General features: G+C 32.1%; 1 protein-coding gene across 1 annotated transcript in view; it reads right to left on the reverse strand.

Annotated features, from left to right (window-relative positions):
* The window catches only part of LOC140435316 (uncharacterized), a 49,298-nt gene extending 30,863 nt beyond the window's left edge, over positions 1–18,435 (reverse strand). Inside the window, exon 1 of the mRNA XM_072524155.1 lies at positions 18,134–18,435. The gene's annotated coding sequence lies outside the window, so the exon portion shown is untranslated. The remainder of the gene's footprint in view (positions 1–18,133) is intronic.

The following is an 18,435-nucleotide window of genomic DNA, read 5'->3' on the forward strand; positions in this document are numbered from 1 at the left end:
CACTTGTCCACTATTCCACTACTTGAAAGAATGCTTAAAACACCTCGGGCGACAGGCCATAATACTACCAGTGACGCCGCAATCCGACAAGTTTTATATATTTGTATGAAGGAAAAAGTAACTACCGGTACTACAGAACTACAAATTTTAAGATAAAAGAAAAATAAATTTTGACATTAAGAAGAAGAAATTAGTAATTCTAAAATAAGTCATAACTCATTAGCCTCATTTTGTCTATCGTCTTTACCTTTTTTGTCAAATTTCATAATAGGCAGTTTTAATGAAGAAACAGTTTATTTAGAAAAAAATTATATTTTGGCAAAACTATAAAGCTAAACTTACATCATTTAGTAGGAAATATAACCCCCTTTGGCTGCAATTACTTTTTTACCCGGCATTTACCCGTTTTGGCATAGATTGACCTAAATGACCGCTTCTATCATTTTAATTTTTGTAGTATATTCGATTTTGCGCAGTCTAGTTTTGCAAATACCCCATAAATTTTCAATGGGGTTGAGGTTTGGTGAATTGCCGTGCCAATCTAAAATATTAATTAAAACATTTTTGAAAAATTCTATCATTTACTTTGACTTGTGACAGGGAGCAGAGTCCTGTTGAAGAATCACTCCTCCTGAGGCTGACATATTTGGAGTTCTGGTGTCCAAATGCTGTTCCAACATGGATTTGTATTTTTGGCTGTTCATCATACCTTCGATTGGTACCAAAGATCCAACCCCCATGTATGAAAAACATTCCCACAACATTTTTTTTGACTGGATGTTTTACGGTTTGATCAATATAAGATAGTGTAAGGTTTTCATTGTCAGACTTCCTGAGAAATTTTGGCCGCTGTCCCTGAACTATAATGTAAGTTTTATCTGTAAATAGGACTTTTCTCCAGTCATCTACAGTCCAATTAGAGTATTTTTTGGCTCACAATAACCTTTGTTTGTTCATTCGTTCAGTTAGAAGCTGTTATTTCTGTGGACGCACTGCCCTTATACTATTCTCCAAAAGTCTTTTTTGAACAGTTGAGTCTTGCATCACTACACCTGATGCTGCTAGATCTTTTTGGAGCTCTTGACTTCTTTTTTTGTTTCGCTCTCTTTGCTCTTTCGAAGTAAAAATCTTACATCTGCTGCTGTTATTTTTCTTTTTCTTCCGCATTTTCCTAACCTTTCTTTACTACTACCACCTGACACACTCCACACATTCTTGCGATTTCACTGTATGACATAAAAGTGTGTTCACTTAACGTGATAATTTTTTCACGTTTCCTAGGCGTAATATCCATGATGGAATTAAATGTCAAAACGTCATGTGTCAAAATAAAAGATTTCTTTAACATGTTAACAATAACTTTCTTTTAAACATGAAGTATTTTGTACTTTATTAAAGGATCCTGTAGATTGCCATAACGACATTGCTATATTTGGTATTGTGGCTCCAAAGAATAACGAAGTTTCAACATATTAGATGGGACGATATGTCAATGAGGCGGTTTGGAGAACACTTTAAATACACTGTATACCACTGTAGTTAATTTAGCTGTTTACCTGGGGAATGGACCACGACCTTATTTCACAAAAAAAAAACGCAACGCAAAGAGCTGAACCATCACAAACGACAACGTTGAACTGTTACTTTTCCTTAAAGGTAGACTTGGCAACATATATATTGTTAGGTAGATTTTGAGTTCAGCGATAAGGCAGAACCTTTTTTTAAAATAAAATAATTAAAAATAAAATAAAATACAATTAATATAAAATAAAATAAATTAAAATAAAATAGAATACATTAGAATACAATGGAATCCCAAGTAATTGCATCTGAGTATGCCCTTCTCTCTTATCTGTTCGCAATACAAAGAACTATATAACAATAAAAATAAATTTCTAGAGGCAATAAGAGATGCATAATAAAAATCCTGGGAAGAACTTGGGACCAGCTTGAATGAAGGTTATAAAAATGATAGTAGATCCTTTTAAAATAAGATCAAAGCATTAAGAGGACAAAAGATAATAGAAAAATACGGCATAAAAAATGAAAATAAAAAGATACAACATAAATCACGCGAAAAGGTACATCTGCAAATTAAAATTAGAAGACGACACAAATATAAGTTTGAATTAAAATAATTAAAGACGGAAAAGCTCTAGAAGATGGAACACAACCAGAATTAGTTAAATGGATAGGTAAGGAAGCCATAGACTAAATCTGGATCATATGTAATGAAGCATCGAAGCAAAAATACCAGAATATTGAAAAAATGTTCTAATTAAAGGGAACAGAACCAACTGGGGAAATTAGGCCTTTAGAAAACAGAGACAGACAACGGATAATATTATTGTACTGAGAAGTATATCTAATAGAAAGAAAAATAGAGACAGGGGACTAATACTAGCATTCGTAGACTTGAAATCTGCAAAAAGAAGAAGATTATGAACAACATATACTTAAGTTTGAATTTTATAGAAATTTCGTTCTTCTCTGAGAGGACTTATAATTTTAATGACTATCTGAAAGTACATTATACTTTCTTCTTCGACTTTAATAATTATTTAATAGTATTGTTAATTGCCACCTTTATCATCCAAAATAAACAAAAGACTCTTTATATTTAGTAAGTAATATGAAGTAAGTTGTATGAATGTTTCTTTTTTTGAAAATATCATGCAGAATTCTTCACCTACTTCTCTGTTATTGCCATCAGCAAACAGAAGAATTTCGTTCCGGAAATTATTATAGATTGTTTTAATTTTAATTACAGGAAATTTATTACACGCAACATATGAAATAGATTTATTCAGTCGTTTTATTCAATTTCTTCGTAATAAAAATGAATGAACCGAAGAAAAATGGTCTAATAGTTGCCCGCAGTCTGTTAATAGCATACTGTTTGTGTTTTTATGAAAATCATTAAAGCAGAAATTTTGCCAGGTTTATTTTACAGCATGTAAAAAATACATTAACACTAGGAAGAGAAGAATTTTCCGTATATATGCTAAAAAACTATTTTACACGATGTGATATAAGTTCAGAAATGATCAAAGTACCGTTAAAATATAATATATTGAAGATAATTGAGAATTAGTATAAAAATCTAACCAAAATAGGAATAGAACAATGTTATGATGCTGACAGACAAAAAAACTGGAAAACTTAAGGACCTAATAGCAACCTAAATCAACTCTTAAAATAGGATGAAGAAACAATAATTGAAAACATCATCATCATCATCTTTGATTCGACAATCCTCTGAGGATCCCGGCTTGCTCTAAGATTAGTCGCCATTCTGTTCAGTTTCTAGCAACGTGTTGCAGTTTTCTAATCCCTAGTATCCCTAAGTCGGTTTTAACTCCATCTAACCAAGTAATCTGCTTCTTCTTCCTATAGGTGTTCCTGTCGTTAGCTTTTAGCAGTCATATCTTCAGACATTCGTATTATGTGTCCGGTCTTTCCAAGTCGCTGTGTTTTAATAAATGTTACGACATCTGGTTCATTAAAGAGTTGGTATAATTCGAAATTAAAAGCTATCAACACCTTTAAAGATATGACTTCCAAACGCTGTTTCCCGTTCCTCATTTGCTATAGGATCCTTTTCCTTAGTAACCAACAAGTACTTAGTTTTGTCTTCGTTGATGACTAGACCGACCTGTCTCATCATCATCAGACACTTGGGCTGATACAAATTCAAACTCGGAAAGTCCAACGAACCTAAAACCTCATCACTGCAGTGGTTAGGGTACAGAGGCGCCACCTACTTTGGCGGCCATGAACGAAAACGATATAATAATATCGTTTTCTGTTCTCTGGGCTATGCGAAATGTGTAAAAGATTAAAGATTTTAATGGCCGTTAAATTTTGCGTCAAAAAATTCAACCCATCGGTTCAAGATTAAGGTCGTATCACTTAGGATATTTCCTTCTCCATCCGTACAGCCCCTATTCTTGGCTTTAACTCTTTAATTATTTTGTTTACACTTCTGTACTTTCTGAACTTTCAAATTTTTTCTTACCTTCTTAGGGTCCGGTATTTCTTCTTTGCTCTTCTTGTCCATCTTGTTCTTCCTATCATCATGTTTTTGGTGCTTGCAAAGTTTATTAGTCTCAACCCGTAGTCATTTGACTCTTCATGCAAGCTCTCATATCCTATAGTTGGCTGGAAAAATTGCTATTTGCCAATTTTTGTTGCAATCAGCAAGTTGGCAATACCCTTTGTGCACCTACTCTACCCAAATGGTAGCGTATTGGGTCGTCAACATCTAAGGGTCCCCGGCCTTCACCACCCGGGAAGGGAATCTTCCGTATCTATTTGTGTTAACACGGATTCCTTCATATGTGGGGGGACCAGGTTTTATTGGGTTTCCTGGCCTTAGAATTCTGACCACTGTGCAGATGCCCTGTCATTGAGGGACGCGTGCCGCGTTTCTGCGCCTAAATCAGAAGATCGCGTTATTGCTCCGGGAAATGCAATCCAAGTAGTGATGCCACCTTCCCATGTCCGCCAATCAGCGATTCTCTAACTGGATGGGTCTGGGCACTGGTTTAACCGGCAATTTATGGTGCACTGGTGTATTGCATTTTATTGTTTTGTCTAATCATTTATGCGTCCTTCTGTTTTTGTGTATTAAAAATTATCTACTTTAATAAAATGTAACAAATGTTTATACAATTCAGTATTCCATAAATAATTTGTAATTTTGTCGTATTTTGCGTTGAATGCAATAAATAAGAATTCCGCTACTATTAATATTAATATTAATTTCCCAAGACTAACTGTAAAACGAGATAAAAATATGCATCTCGATAGCAGAAAAACAAATAACTCGAGCGAGCCATTGCCATTACAATGCGCGATTCTTTTACTATTTATATCCTCAAATACGGGTCTATAATGGATAATGTTCATGGCGTACCATAAATACTGCAATAATGCATTCAATATTTCCTGCCTTTTTCTTGAACCTTAAGATCTTCAACGTAGATAGACGTTTTTAATAGTTGTGAAGTTGACCTACAAATCAAACAAGAACTTCTTTATGTTTATCGTCATTCTTTTATTAGGAATGTCTGATCGTAAATAGCTAATTGCATCATAAAATATTCTTCAGAAATTATCACAAAACTTCTAGTAAAGAAAAAGTTTTTATGTAATCAATGTAAAGTAAATTAATTTTTTAGTAAAGTATGCTTTTATGATTTCTAGATTTTTACTTCTTCTAACACAAGTGATGATAGACGCGTTCAAATTCTAGTCGGTAGACAAGGCAACTATGCAAAATGTTAAAAAAAAATAAAGTTGAATGGCTGGTCAAGGACCAACCCCAGTATCAGATGATATGTATGCAGAAACAATCAAGTTACCTAATGAAGAAAATTTAGACATTATTATGAAGATCTTTAACGATATCTGTGAAACGGGTCAGATTCCAAAAGATTGGCCTCGCTCTACATGTATCTCACTACCCAAAACACCACGTGCGAAATGCTGCAAGGACCAACATTTAATAAGCCTAATGAGCGACTTTTTAAAGCTTTTCTAAAGAATACTATAAACAAGATTAATTAAGAAATGAGAGGTCAGTGGCTGAAGTCAGTTTGGTTTCAAAATGGACTTGGCACAAGAGAGGCGATTTTTAACGTTCCGATTTGAAGTTGCACTTAGTAGGACTACTAGTTGGATTCACTCACGCTTCTACTTGGTATCAAACTAGCGCTCCAACTTCAGTTTTAATCTATTTTCACGGTGGAGTAAGTACATCGTTCAGCCAAAAAATGGTCCAGTAAAGTCTATGCAAAATATAATTAGGAGGAGGAAAGTGGCAGTAACATTGTGCTTTTTATATTTACCATTTGAAAAAAAGAAAGAAAAAAGGAAAAAAATGTTGGATGAAAAAATTAATCGTTAATTGTGTGAAATATTGTGACACAAAGTTGCTCATTGTCATTGTTTTCATACTTCAACATCATATTCAGCAGGTGTTGTTGAGCTGTTTTCCGAGAATTTCGTTCGGTTGGCGTATAGATTACTACTAGTATCCTACAAATATTTTCTGTAAGAGACTATTTCTGTCAAAAAATTTAGAAATTCCTTTACTATTCATTACGGAAAGCGTGCAGTAGGTACCCATGACCAAGCGCTGACTGAGGAAAGTTTTGATCCGACTTCCGACTCTTACGTCCACGCTTCCACTTCTTCGCCAATCATACGTTGGACCTTTGAATCGTCGCCCTAAATTTTCAAAAATTCAGCAAGCCCACTCACGGTACGATATCGAATCCAACTTCGCAGGTTGGACCATAAGTCGGACTAAATATCGGAACGCTAATGCCCCGCTTTAGTATGCAAACATTTAATACATAATATTTTTCTCCGTTTCATAAATTATGAGAAAGCATTTAATAATGTAAAACACGAACTGATGATAAAATATCTAGAAGAGTTCGAACTGGATGCCAAGGATATACTTAAGCGTTATCGCCAATCTTTATTGTCATTAGACAGCAATATTACGTCTTCAAAATTTCAACGAAATAGAAGATTTTCTTATTAAAAATGACGTAGAAAACAATAAGCAATGGCAAAAAAGATAAAGAAAAGATTTAATAGTTTTGGTTTGCCCCAAAACTATCTTAAAAACTAGACCTGCTACGTAAAAAAATGTGATCCACATTTTTGAAATCAGAGCATCAAATACATATATAAAAATTCAGTTCTTACTTTTCCGGTACCAAAATGACTGTCGGGCTGTGTAATTTATCATTTTTTTAAGAATAATTTACGTCAAGAAGTTTTGACAGCTTGATAAATGACACAAAAATTCAGAAGAACGTTATAATCATAATCTAGTTACCACAACACATGGTAACTTTTTAATTTGTACTACATTTTGACCCACATTCTCAAATCATATGCGATCAAGTCGAAGCTGCCGAAGATTGTATATATCTTATCCCACGCTCTTTTTACACTTGACTTGAGAGAATAAGAAGGCGGCAACACCAATACATTTTTTTATTATTTGCATAACAAACTTTGAAATTATTTTCAATGTCGTTCGACTATAACGAAGTTGTGGTTATTTTTGTTAAAGAACTATTTAGACGATTAAAAAAAAGTTATCTGTGACTTGTGGATTGTGGGAAATGTATCTGCGTACTTGATTTAAATAAATTCCGTTTGTTCGGTACATTAAAATTCGTAATTTGAATTTGAACACTTTCATTTCTTTAACACTAAATCTGGTAAATTTAAAAAATGACAAAATGAAATGTTTTTATTTATATAAGTACTTAGTGATATATTTAAGTATATAATGAGGGAGGTTGGATCTTTATTTAATATTTATTTCTATATTTTTTCTTTATGTTTTTCCTGAGTAGAAAATATTGCCCGACCTTTTTGGTACAATCCGTAGAACATTTCTTCCTTTTTCATGACTATCGATCAAATCTACGTTAGAAGTAGCATAATATAAATAATGGTCGCAAAAGAGTCAAACACGATTTTTGTCAATAAGAAAAGTCTTGAGAACTGATTTTTGAGATTACTAAAGTCAAATACTTACAAAAGAGAAAATCAGTAAAAACGAATATTGTGCCAACGTGGTGCAACAACTTCAACAAAATTAAATAAAAAAACTTATTCGGTAAGGAAGAAAATACTTTTCTATCTGTAACGCATGTGTTTAAAAGTTTGCGATTTCGTTGAACAATATTTATACACTAGAATTTTAATTGATGTTATTTGACACTTCTATGCTAGTCTTTGACTAGTCTTTGACTCTTCATGCAAGAAGTTTATTATTTTAAAAATTTAATTTTTAATCTTTTTCCTAAAAAAATCCTAAAAAATTGACTGCGAATTTGGTAATCGGTAAAAAATATAATACAAAACTCGAGCTTTCCCGACAAATAAATTACCAAACTAGAATTACGCTAGTTTTATACGTAGGTCGATTTCATAAGACGACTTTACACAAAAAGTTCAGCGACTCTCCAAAAGTGACTTATTTGTTATGAAAGTTGTACAACAGATTAAAATATTATTCTGTTGTCGCCCTAGCCTTAAATAGGAGGAAGACAGAAAAAATTAAGTGGAGTGATTATAGATGCAATTGACGCATGGTGACAGGCAAAATCACTAGTTGCACATAAAATCCGAAAACGTCCTCAAGCGTCTTTTTTGTACCTATCTCTTTTCGATGTAATGAGTCTAGAGCGTTTATAAAGATAAAATGTGTTTTTAGTTAATAACAAGCGGTAGCTGGTTTGTCTTTAGTTTCATGCGTGGAAGACAATGATGCTAAATAAAAAGTATGTGCTTCATCTCGTTAACTATTAATGACACACGGGTAAAGAACCATGGACTCAACTGTATATATAATGTATTCAAATGTACTCTTTGGTAATTTTTGAACATCACTCGTATAAAAATAAATATATACTACAAATAGTTTTTTAATGTTTCTCATAATATCGCAAGTGTATTATTGTGTGTGATTTTACAGTTAACTAACATGGATTAATATTTTATTCATGATTTTCTAGGTTACTGTAATTGGTATATTCTTATAATTTCCAGTTGACGGCATTGCACCATTCAATTTTAATATTAAAAAATATTTACCTTATTATTTTTTATAATACTATACTGTCGACCTGAATATTAATTGTTTATTATATTAGTATTGTATTTCGCATTCTTGTATCTTCATTTTTCTAAGTTGAGCATTTTATCCTGCTTTTTCTGTTAATCCTGATAAACAGAAAATTTAAATATTTGGCGAATACTTCGCCAATTTCGCCTTTGACGAAGATAGCAATTAACGGCTAGAACACACACCGTTCTTACAGATATCGGTAAATTAAAACTTGACTTGATCATTGACAACTATACGGTCAGTCACCTGAGAAAATATGCGTTTAAATATACAAATAAACGAAAAACACAGAACGAATATTTAAATAGCATTTACTATGGGAAATTTTTCTAAAATAAACATTACCATAATGTATGAATATATTTAATGAATAAAACAAATATTAATAGAAATCGATTTATGGAGAAAATTATTTATTGAGATTTTTTGAAGTGTCGAAGTTAACATTAGAGATTTAATTAAGAGCATGGCACAGGTAGATATTTCTTAAGCATTCCGGTATTCAATATAATCTTCAGTATAATACCAACATATGATATAAAAATAAATATAAATTTGAATGCAAATCTCTCGTGTAATGGACTCCAATAGAAGAATGGCTAACAATAAGTTAGTTAAACAAAAATATAGTTTAAGAACCATTAAAAAATTATGTAACCATAAAAGAAAGAAGAAAAAAACAAAAAAATTTTTCGGAACAAAAAGTTAATAGTACTTTTTGTAAATAAATACAGTAGAACTTTTTAATAAGTAATATTTTATTTAATATGCTTATTAAATGAACGTTTCGCTATATACAATCTCTTGGAAAAAATTTTAAGAGAAAGCTAAATCCACACTATTGGCTCTATCTACCATCAGACACCAAGGAATTGTATATGCAAAAGACTTGGTTTATTATATTGTTTTGTTTTTGACTGGAATACTATTACATTTTTACCTCCCAATACGATGGCTTTGCTTCAACCTATGGACCAAGGAATAATTCAGGCCTTTAAGCGCTCCATTACATTAGACGAACCTTCAAAATTATGCTGATATGAATGTTATGGAATGTTGGAAGAAATTTGGCATAGCAAAATGCATCGTAAACATAAAAGAATCATCGCAAGAACTGAAGCACTGAAGAACTGAACTGAAATCGTGCTAAAAAACTGTGGCCTGTTCTGACTGCGGGAAATGAAGAAGAATATGTGTAAGTTCAAACTTTGACTGCAAACATTCCCAAAGTTGCGAGATGGGTTCGAAAAATAGAATCAAGTGACGTTCAGTTGCTTGAATCGTAAAATGAAGATTTGACTGAAACCAACTTAGAGGAAGTGTTAAATTCACAACTTATTGAAGAAGATGTTTCAATAAATACTGGAAACGTGACATTTAATTTGAACAATCTTAGTAAAGGTTTAAGAAAGGCAAATGAGCTTTGTGATTTCTTTATGAAAATTGATTTTCTGTTGCCACTGCTGAATATCAGTCTGAATTAAAGGAGTTTTTAAAAGCTGCCAAGCAAGAGAAAATTACTAAATTATTTAAATCATTGCTCAAACCTGAAGATATTTAAGCATTACAAGCTGCGAGCGGTAGAATCGGCGGGTATTTGTAGTGCGGGGAACTATTGATAAAAAGAGTAATTAGTGATAGATAATAATTAATGATAGATAATTGATAATTTTACCAAAACAGTACATAGCCTTAGATGTATACAGGTATTTATATAATATCATCTAGAACAAGGTAGGTGTCATTGTCTAAATTAATTATTAGAATAACAAATTGCCATGGATGCGAAGAAAAATATAACGCTATATGAAAGTGAAGAATCATCCACTTAAGATGTTAAAAGAAATAGGTGGAAAAATTAGGACGAAGGTGGGGGTCCTATTACGAAAAGTAAGAAAGTTTCTAGATCTCCAATTAGGGGTCTGAAAACTAGGAATAAAAAAACGATGATGGATCTCATGCACGAAGTAAAAATAATAAGAAAAGACAAAAAAGATTTTAAAGGGAAAATTTAAGAAAAGAAAAACCAAACAAAAGGGAATTTTCTGCACAGAGATTAAGAACTACATATTCTTCAACAGTGGAGATAATGAAAGACTATTTCTGGTAGGGTTTTTTGTTAAAAAGAAAATTGAAGAACTAGTGGTGAACTTCGAGCCAATAACAAGCAGAGTATGTCAATTAAGAATGAGGGGACAGGATGAGGATATTAAAGACTACTTTTATGAACTCGAAAAACTGTTGCACGAAATACCATCGTATGACATGAAAATAATTGTAGGAGATTTTAACGCAAAAGTTGGTAGTGAGAATACTTACAAACAAATAACATATACATCAATGTAAATGGCAGAAGATTAATTGAATTTGCTTTTGAAAATAATATGCTTATTGTGAGCACATATTTTAACCATAAGGAGATTAATAAAGGTACTTGGTTATCACCAGATTGTCAAACAATTAATCATATAGACCATATATTAATTAAATCGAACCATATGAAGGCCGTTAAGGAGAGTAGAAATTATAAAGAAGCATGCAAATTCATACCACTTCATGGTATAAGTAAAAATGGAACATATAATGCCCACATATACTAGAAAGAATAGCCAGCAGGGGAAACGATATTGTGGTATACTATTACAGAACGAAGAAATTAGGAAACAATTCCAAGAACAAGTAGAGTGTAAACTATCAGGACAGGAAGTAGCACAAGACATAGACAGTAGGCGGTAATGACTTAGAGAAACGATTCAACAAGCAGCCGAATTATAACTCCCAAAACCTTCTCAAAGAAGACAAAAGGATTGGTATGATAATGATTGTAAGAGAGCAATTAAGGAGAGGAATAGAACCAGAATCAATAGGATAAGGAAGAATAATTTGAACAATAGAGAAGTATATGCTGAAAAGAGAAGGGAGGCAAAGAAAATATACAGAACAAAGAAGAGGTTCTACCTGGAAGAAAAATTAAATAATGTTGAAGAAGAAGTATAGGAGGCACTATGTGGGAGCCGGAGCAAGACTAGACTGCCTTGGCTTGGAAAATGTACCCTTTTTATACATTTTTGTTTTGTATCGATATGTGCATTTCTAAGTTAATTGGCCAATCGTAAATTGTGTAGCAGTTGAAAGGCGCGGCGATGCACATCGACGTGCTCATAGGCTTATCAAAATTACTTCGAAAAAACCGCGTTGAGAAATTAAAATTCGCCTCTACAGGAAGGAATTTTTCATTGTTACTAAATCTTTTTCTAATCTTCTTACACGCAAATACCGTCTTCTTTGTGACCTTGCTTTCCTGAAACCGTATCGTGACCATCAAGTCATTATAAAATCTCTTCAAATTAAACATCACACTAAATCTTTATCCATTTCCAAAATTCTTAGATCAACTGGTTTTTCGATTCTTCGAAATTCAATTTATTCCACCCGACACAACTTATACACAACAAATTTCCAACTTTTCAAAATCTACAATTACATTCACTTTCCCAATATCCATCTATTCTTTAGGATACTTTCGATCGTTCTTCTCATCAAAAAACCCAACACATTTCTGACAACAAAACTCATATTTAGAAATGAAAACTGGAGAAACTAATCTGTCAGCAAAATCCACAGCCCTTTTCGAATCATTTACTTTTATACGCAATTTATCAGATATTCACATATCCGATTCCGCTACGAAAGCTTTGTCAAAAGGCTTCAATTTTTCTATCACTCCTCTTTCCATTCCAACTAAGAAAATTGTTTGTCAAACTGAAGAAGCTATTTCTCATTTTCCTTCCGACCAAGCTGCCAGACAAGATGTCACCAGAAATCTTTGTACTTCCAAATCCTCACCGTTCAGTCGTTAAGAAAGACGTGCCCTCAAACAACTTTATAACAACAATGACATTGTCATCCTTCTGGCCGACAAAGGCAACGCTGTTCCAGTTGCCCACCAACATTCATAGGACAGACAAATTACCGTAACATTAAATTAAATTCCTTGATGCTTAATTTAAGCATCAAGGAATCATTCAAGAAATGGATTTAAGCAGACAGTGGAATAGTGGAGACAAGATCTTGACGAAAAAGGTTTAAAGCTAAGTAGGACAGTTTATTTATAGACGGAGTTATTGCTACAAATAAGATGTTAAATTATACAACATGGCTCCAAAGGAGATTGCTATCGAAATGGCCCAAAATATAAACTATATTTTAAAGAGTTTTGATGCAATATAAGTACATATGGCTGACATTTTGTTAAGCCATTATGTTGAGAGTAATTTCACTGCAGATCTTATTTTTGTTTAAGTTTAACAAGAAAACGTTTGTCCATACGAATTTTGTATCAGTTTACAAGTCTGCACTACTAATAAGCAAAAGTCATGATTCATGCTTTAAATTAATACTTTATTTAACTGCCAGCGATTACCATCTGTTTTCAAATGTAAAAGACTCTGTTATTTTTGATTAATTCCAAGCTAATCGCTAGTATAAACGATTATTTTGAAGTATTCATTGATCCTCGATGAAAGTATTGTTGAATTTGAATATCACTGAAATATATCGATAATAAGTTTACGTTTTCTTTGTTAAGCCATCTACTCATTTAAAGTTCTTGTTTTCATTTTTAACGCTCCAAAATTTTAATTTCTTAGTGAACTGAATTCAACAGTCAATAAGAACAGTAACCCAATCAGTGCTATTTACATAATCGTGATCTATTTCAAAGTCACCGGTACATTCAGATTCGTTGTTATTGTATCGCAAGTACTATGTAAACCTTTACTTTCATTTATTGTTTGTTACATTAACTAATGTCAGAGAATTATTTCATGAATATTTATCGATTTTTTGCAACATTGTTCGAATTTTCGATTGCAGTGGGACAAATTTAATGCGTACTTTTTATTTATAATTATCGTAAATGTATTTCAGACAGAAAATAGCAAATAATGCTAATTGAGTAACAAAAAAACTGGTTGTTTTTCTCACGGTTAATTGAAATTTTTATAAAATATCTTTTCCACATTACGTCTAACGTTTTGATAATAAAAAGATGTTCCATCCACAACAATTTTAGTGTTTTTCTAAGTAGTCATTTTTTGAACAGAACTAACTGTTTTTATATACAAAAATTTCTGCTGCAAACTTATCCACGTGATCCACGCTCACGCTACTGAATAAAAAGGTAGGTACTAATCCATATAACGGTCCTTATGTGACGTAAATTTTGAATCTCTTACAATTCATTCATGTTCATGGTCGTATAACCAACCCATAAACACGTAAACCCACAGCATACCAAAACCGCTAATAATGTGAAATTCTATTTATACTTTTTCTTCAGCTGATTTCATCTTTAAACTTTGGTATTTACAGTTTGCCCAAGAAAAGATGTTTACATAACGTACTGAGTTGCTAACAGTTTGAAAAATTTATTTTTAATGTTTAATTAATTCGTATACTACAAGAGAGGATTTATTGATTATCTCAACAGGTTTTCAGATGTTGCAACACAACTTTTTTACATTTTTTTCTGATTTATTTTGTTTTCAAGGTTTGATCATAATTAAGAAAAAAATATTAATTTTTTACTATATGTACACTCAGATGCAAAAAAACGTTTTTTTTTGCATCTGAGTGTATTTCACTTAGCCACATAAAACTTAATATATAAATTACTAAAACTTATAATTTTATGATGTCTTCGATAAATTTCTTTCATAACTTGTTCAGTGATTTGTGAATAAGTTATGAAATCTCGTTTAGGAATCTCATTTTGTCTATGCCTCTTCAAGGTACGGCTTGTCTTTGTGGGGGATGGGATTGAGGTTCAAGAGTTAAAGTTATGTTGTTCTGCTCGCGAAAGACACCCTGCCACCAAATCACAAGTTCGCTGATTGTTGGGCTGTAAATGTAATTTGTAAATGCGTAGAGGTTAGCTGTTATCAATATAGGCGCCAGTCTTTATAGACAAAATAGTGTTTTAATAAAGCCTTCTGTTTGCTAAACACACTTCTTCTGTCCTCATGAAAAGCAAAAAAGCCTCACTGTATAGTGCCTTTATGCAACATAATTCATTCATCTTACTTAGACACTACCGCCTGGTGTCTGCCACATAGGTAAAAAGTTATAAGCTTAAGAGGATACCTCTGATTCCATAGTAATTTAATTTGTGAATCAAAATGTCGTATTAAACGCAGTCAAAAGCCTTCGACAAGCCGCAAAGAGAAATTGCTATGCGATTGCCGCGTTCAAGCCCCTCAATTACCTCGATCACAACATTATATGCCTCATTCTTAGTAGAACGAGGACTTCTGAATCCATATTGTGAGTTGCTAAAATAATTATTGGATTCAAAATAGGAATAAAATTGTTGTTTGATAACTTTTTAATCACTTTCCCAGAAGTAGAAATAATGCTTATGGGTCTGTAATTGTCAGTTTTTGAGGAATTACCTTTTTATAGATAGACAGTACATTTAAGAAATTTATTACTTATGGAAATACTCCAACTGATAGTATTACATTAATAAGATGAGTGATAGTGTTAAAACTGTTTGGCAAGTTAACCGATCTGTATACAGTTAAAATATTTGTTTTTACTGAAGTTACATAAATTGCACAAAACTCTGAACTTTGCTCTGCATTAAATTTATTTAAATTAAGAGAAGAATACATAAGATTTTTTTTACATAAATTGCAACTCCAGCTTGTTCAAGACATCCTATTGTCTTTGCTAATTTATTAAGAAGATCTTTGCAAACATTTAACAATTTTAATTTGGTAATTGCAGGTAACCAAAGCAAAAAATTTAGTCTGTAATACTGTAATGTATGATTAAGACACTTATTATAATATTCTAAATTAACAATGATTTCATTTTAAGTCGATAAATACAAGTGCTCAAAACAGCTATTAATTTGATATTTGATGTCAATTCTTACTGCTTTATCATGTTTTCAGGTTTGTAGGCAGTTTGTTTCAGTTCATCTCATTTAGTTTTAGACCATTTGGTAAACCTTAAGATAAAATTAACCAAATAGAATTTAAAAATTATTATGTAGTATTATTTCTTTCTACATCTTTTATGTGCATCTAAAAATGACTGTTTTATTTCGATTGTGATACGACATGTAGTTTGTACTTTGTAAAAATTGTCAATAAACCTCTATTTGCCAAAGTTAGAATAAAAAACTGGCAATTTTTTACGATTTAAACTACGATCTAAAAACTGGTTATCAAATCTGGTTTAGTTTCTTTTTGAATTTAAATAAATTCGCTATTAACGTCTTTTCTGGCCAGATCTTACAGTTTGTAACTGTAAATATTAATTTATTGCTAATATGTTGTATTTAACCAATAAAATTAGTAAATAAAAGTTCAGAATAACTATTTTGATTACTACTAGTATCTTGTTCTATACGTTTTTTTTAAATGTTTACATCTCTAAATGCAAAAACTTTCTGTTAGTGTTTCATATGTTTTCCTATTGTAAATATCATTAAAGTCTATTTGATTGCCACTGGCAGCTCAATATAAATGCAAATCTTCAAATAGAGGTAAGGGTTACCGTCGAAGTCGTATAGGTACTTTTTTTGAAAAATTACGTATTATTCATTAATTTGTTTAGTTACATATATAGTACAAGGGAATAAGTAAAAAAAGACCTTGTTCGAGATCGTGACAAATTCAGAGATATTACATTTTTTGATTTAATATAGACCTATAGAGTATGTTAATTTTAAAAGTTACAATGGGCTATATCTCAGGAAGAAAAGCAAGATCAAAAAATTCTTAAAACCGTTAATAGGATTGTGAGAGGGAACTAAAATGACATGAAAGAGAACTTACCCCCATCAACCCTCTAGGCCCCTGCCACCACAACCAAACAAGTTTAAATTACAAATCCCTACTTGTGGGACATCATTGAAAAGACTATAAAAATGCTATCCAATGGTATAAATAATAATTATTCAGGGTGAAGCAATCATTGTGAAACTTTGGCTTAAACAGAAAATTTAATGAGGTTTTTGTTGATTGTGTTGATGAATTATTGTTTACTTAGTTTACTATGACGTCTTACTATGAGTTTTCTATTTGTATCTCCCGAACTATTATTTTTAATGATAAGTGCTCGTTGGAATTTTCTTTTGTTAAATAAAAACTTAATCTGCCAGAGAAGGTCACACTCAATGTCCTGAAAAACTTAATGTTTGGGAAGGAATATTAGGTGATGATATAATTGACCCCTTGTTCATACCAGGCAATTTAAGTGGTGACATTTATCTCGATATGCTCGAAAACACCATCGAACCTTTAATTAGAGAACCAAGCGGACGATCAAGGCAACCTAGCTCTAAACGAAGATTTGCTGCACTTCCAACAAGATGGAGCACCTCCTCACTATGCAGCTCCAATTAGGCACTGGTTGGATACTAATTATACTGGAAGGAGAGGTCCTATTAAGTGGCCACCGAGATCACCAGGCTTACCGCCACCTGACTTTTTTCTATGGGGTTACCTCAAGTCAGCTGTTTATAAAACTTATCCTGCGCCACTTGGGGAATTGCGAGAAAGAATTAGGTATGCAAGCATGTCGCGCTATTACTAGAACAACATTTGACAAAATTCGTACAGAATTTGAAAATATGCTGTATTATTGTTTACAAAACAACGGAACCCACTTTGAACAGTTACTTAATTAACATTTTTAATAAATTTGTAGTTCAACAAAAACCTCATTAATTTTTCCATTCAAGCCAAAGTTTCATAATTATAGCTTCACGCTGTATAATTATTATTTATACGAGTAGATAGCATTTTTTATAGTCTTTTCAATGATGTATCACAAGTAGGGGTTTGCAATCTAAACTTTTTTCGTTGTGGTGGGTGGGGCCTATGGGGTTGATATTGGTGAGTTCTCTTTCATGTCATTTTAGTTCCCCCTTACTATCCTAGAAACGATTTAAAGCATTTTTTGTTATCAGCTTTTGTTCGTGAGATATAGCCCATTATAAGTTTTAAAATTGACACACTGTATGTATGTTTATTACTTGTTTACAAAATCGTCGAATTTTAATATTGAATTAGAATAAATGCATTCATTTCAAATTTCAGAACCAAATTTTACCATATTTTTTAAAAATCTTGTTATGTATTTGATATCGAGTGGTCCTATACTAAAAACATCTGGTTATTGGCGAATCACGCGCTATACATAAAATTCGTATTTAGGATTATTCTTTTTTTTAGTTACATATAAGTAAAGCAAAACGTTAAGTACCCAATCAGAAACGTACATATCAAAACCATACAATGCAACCAAAGTATTTGTTTTTATTTACATATAATATTAAAATTTTTCATTCTAAAACATATTTCAAACTTTAGGAAAAACTAATTTAAGAAATAAGATATTTAAAAAGATTGAAAAATTTGTTAAGAGAAAAAATTTTAAAAAAAGTTATCGTACCTTCGCAATAGAAGTGATGATATTCCTTAAGTATCAAAAATTAAAATGTTCCCAGTCACAATGTCATAGTTAACAAAGAAAACCAATAATAACACAACCACTCAAAATATTCACTTCACTCGAAATTAAAAAAAGAAGAAAAGAATGAAAATTTGAAATCGGCAATTCAATACGTGAGAGCACGATTCTTGTAGAGTGCGCGAAATCTCGCAGTCAGCGGTGGTCGCGCCTTTCAATTCAACTTCACTTCAATCCAAGCCAGCGAGCCAACCAAAGCCTCCTAGGACCTAGATACCAACTAC

The sequence above is a fragment of the Diabrotica undecimpunctata genome, chromosome 2, assembly GCF_040954645.1.
Source record: "Diabrotica undecimpunctata isolate CICGRU chromosome 2, icDiaUnde3, whole genome shotgun sequence".
In the NCBI taxonomy this organism is placed as follows: domain Eukaryota; kingdom Metazoa; phylum Arthropoda; class Insecta; order Coleoptera; family Chrysomelidae; genus Diabrotica; species Diabrotica undecimpunctata.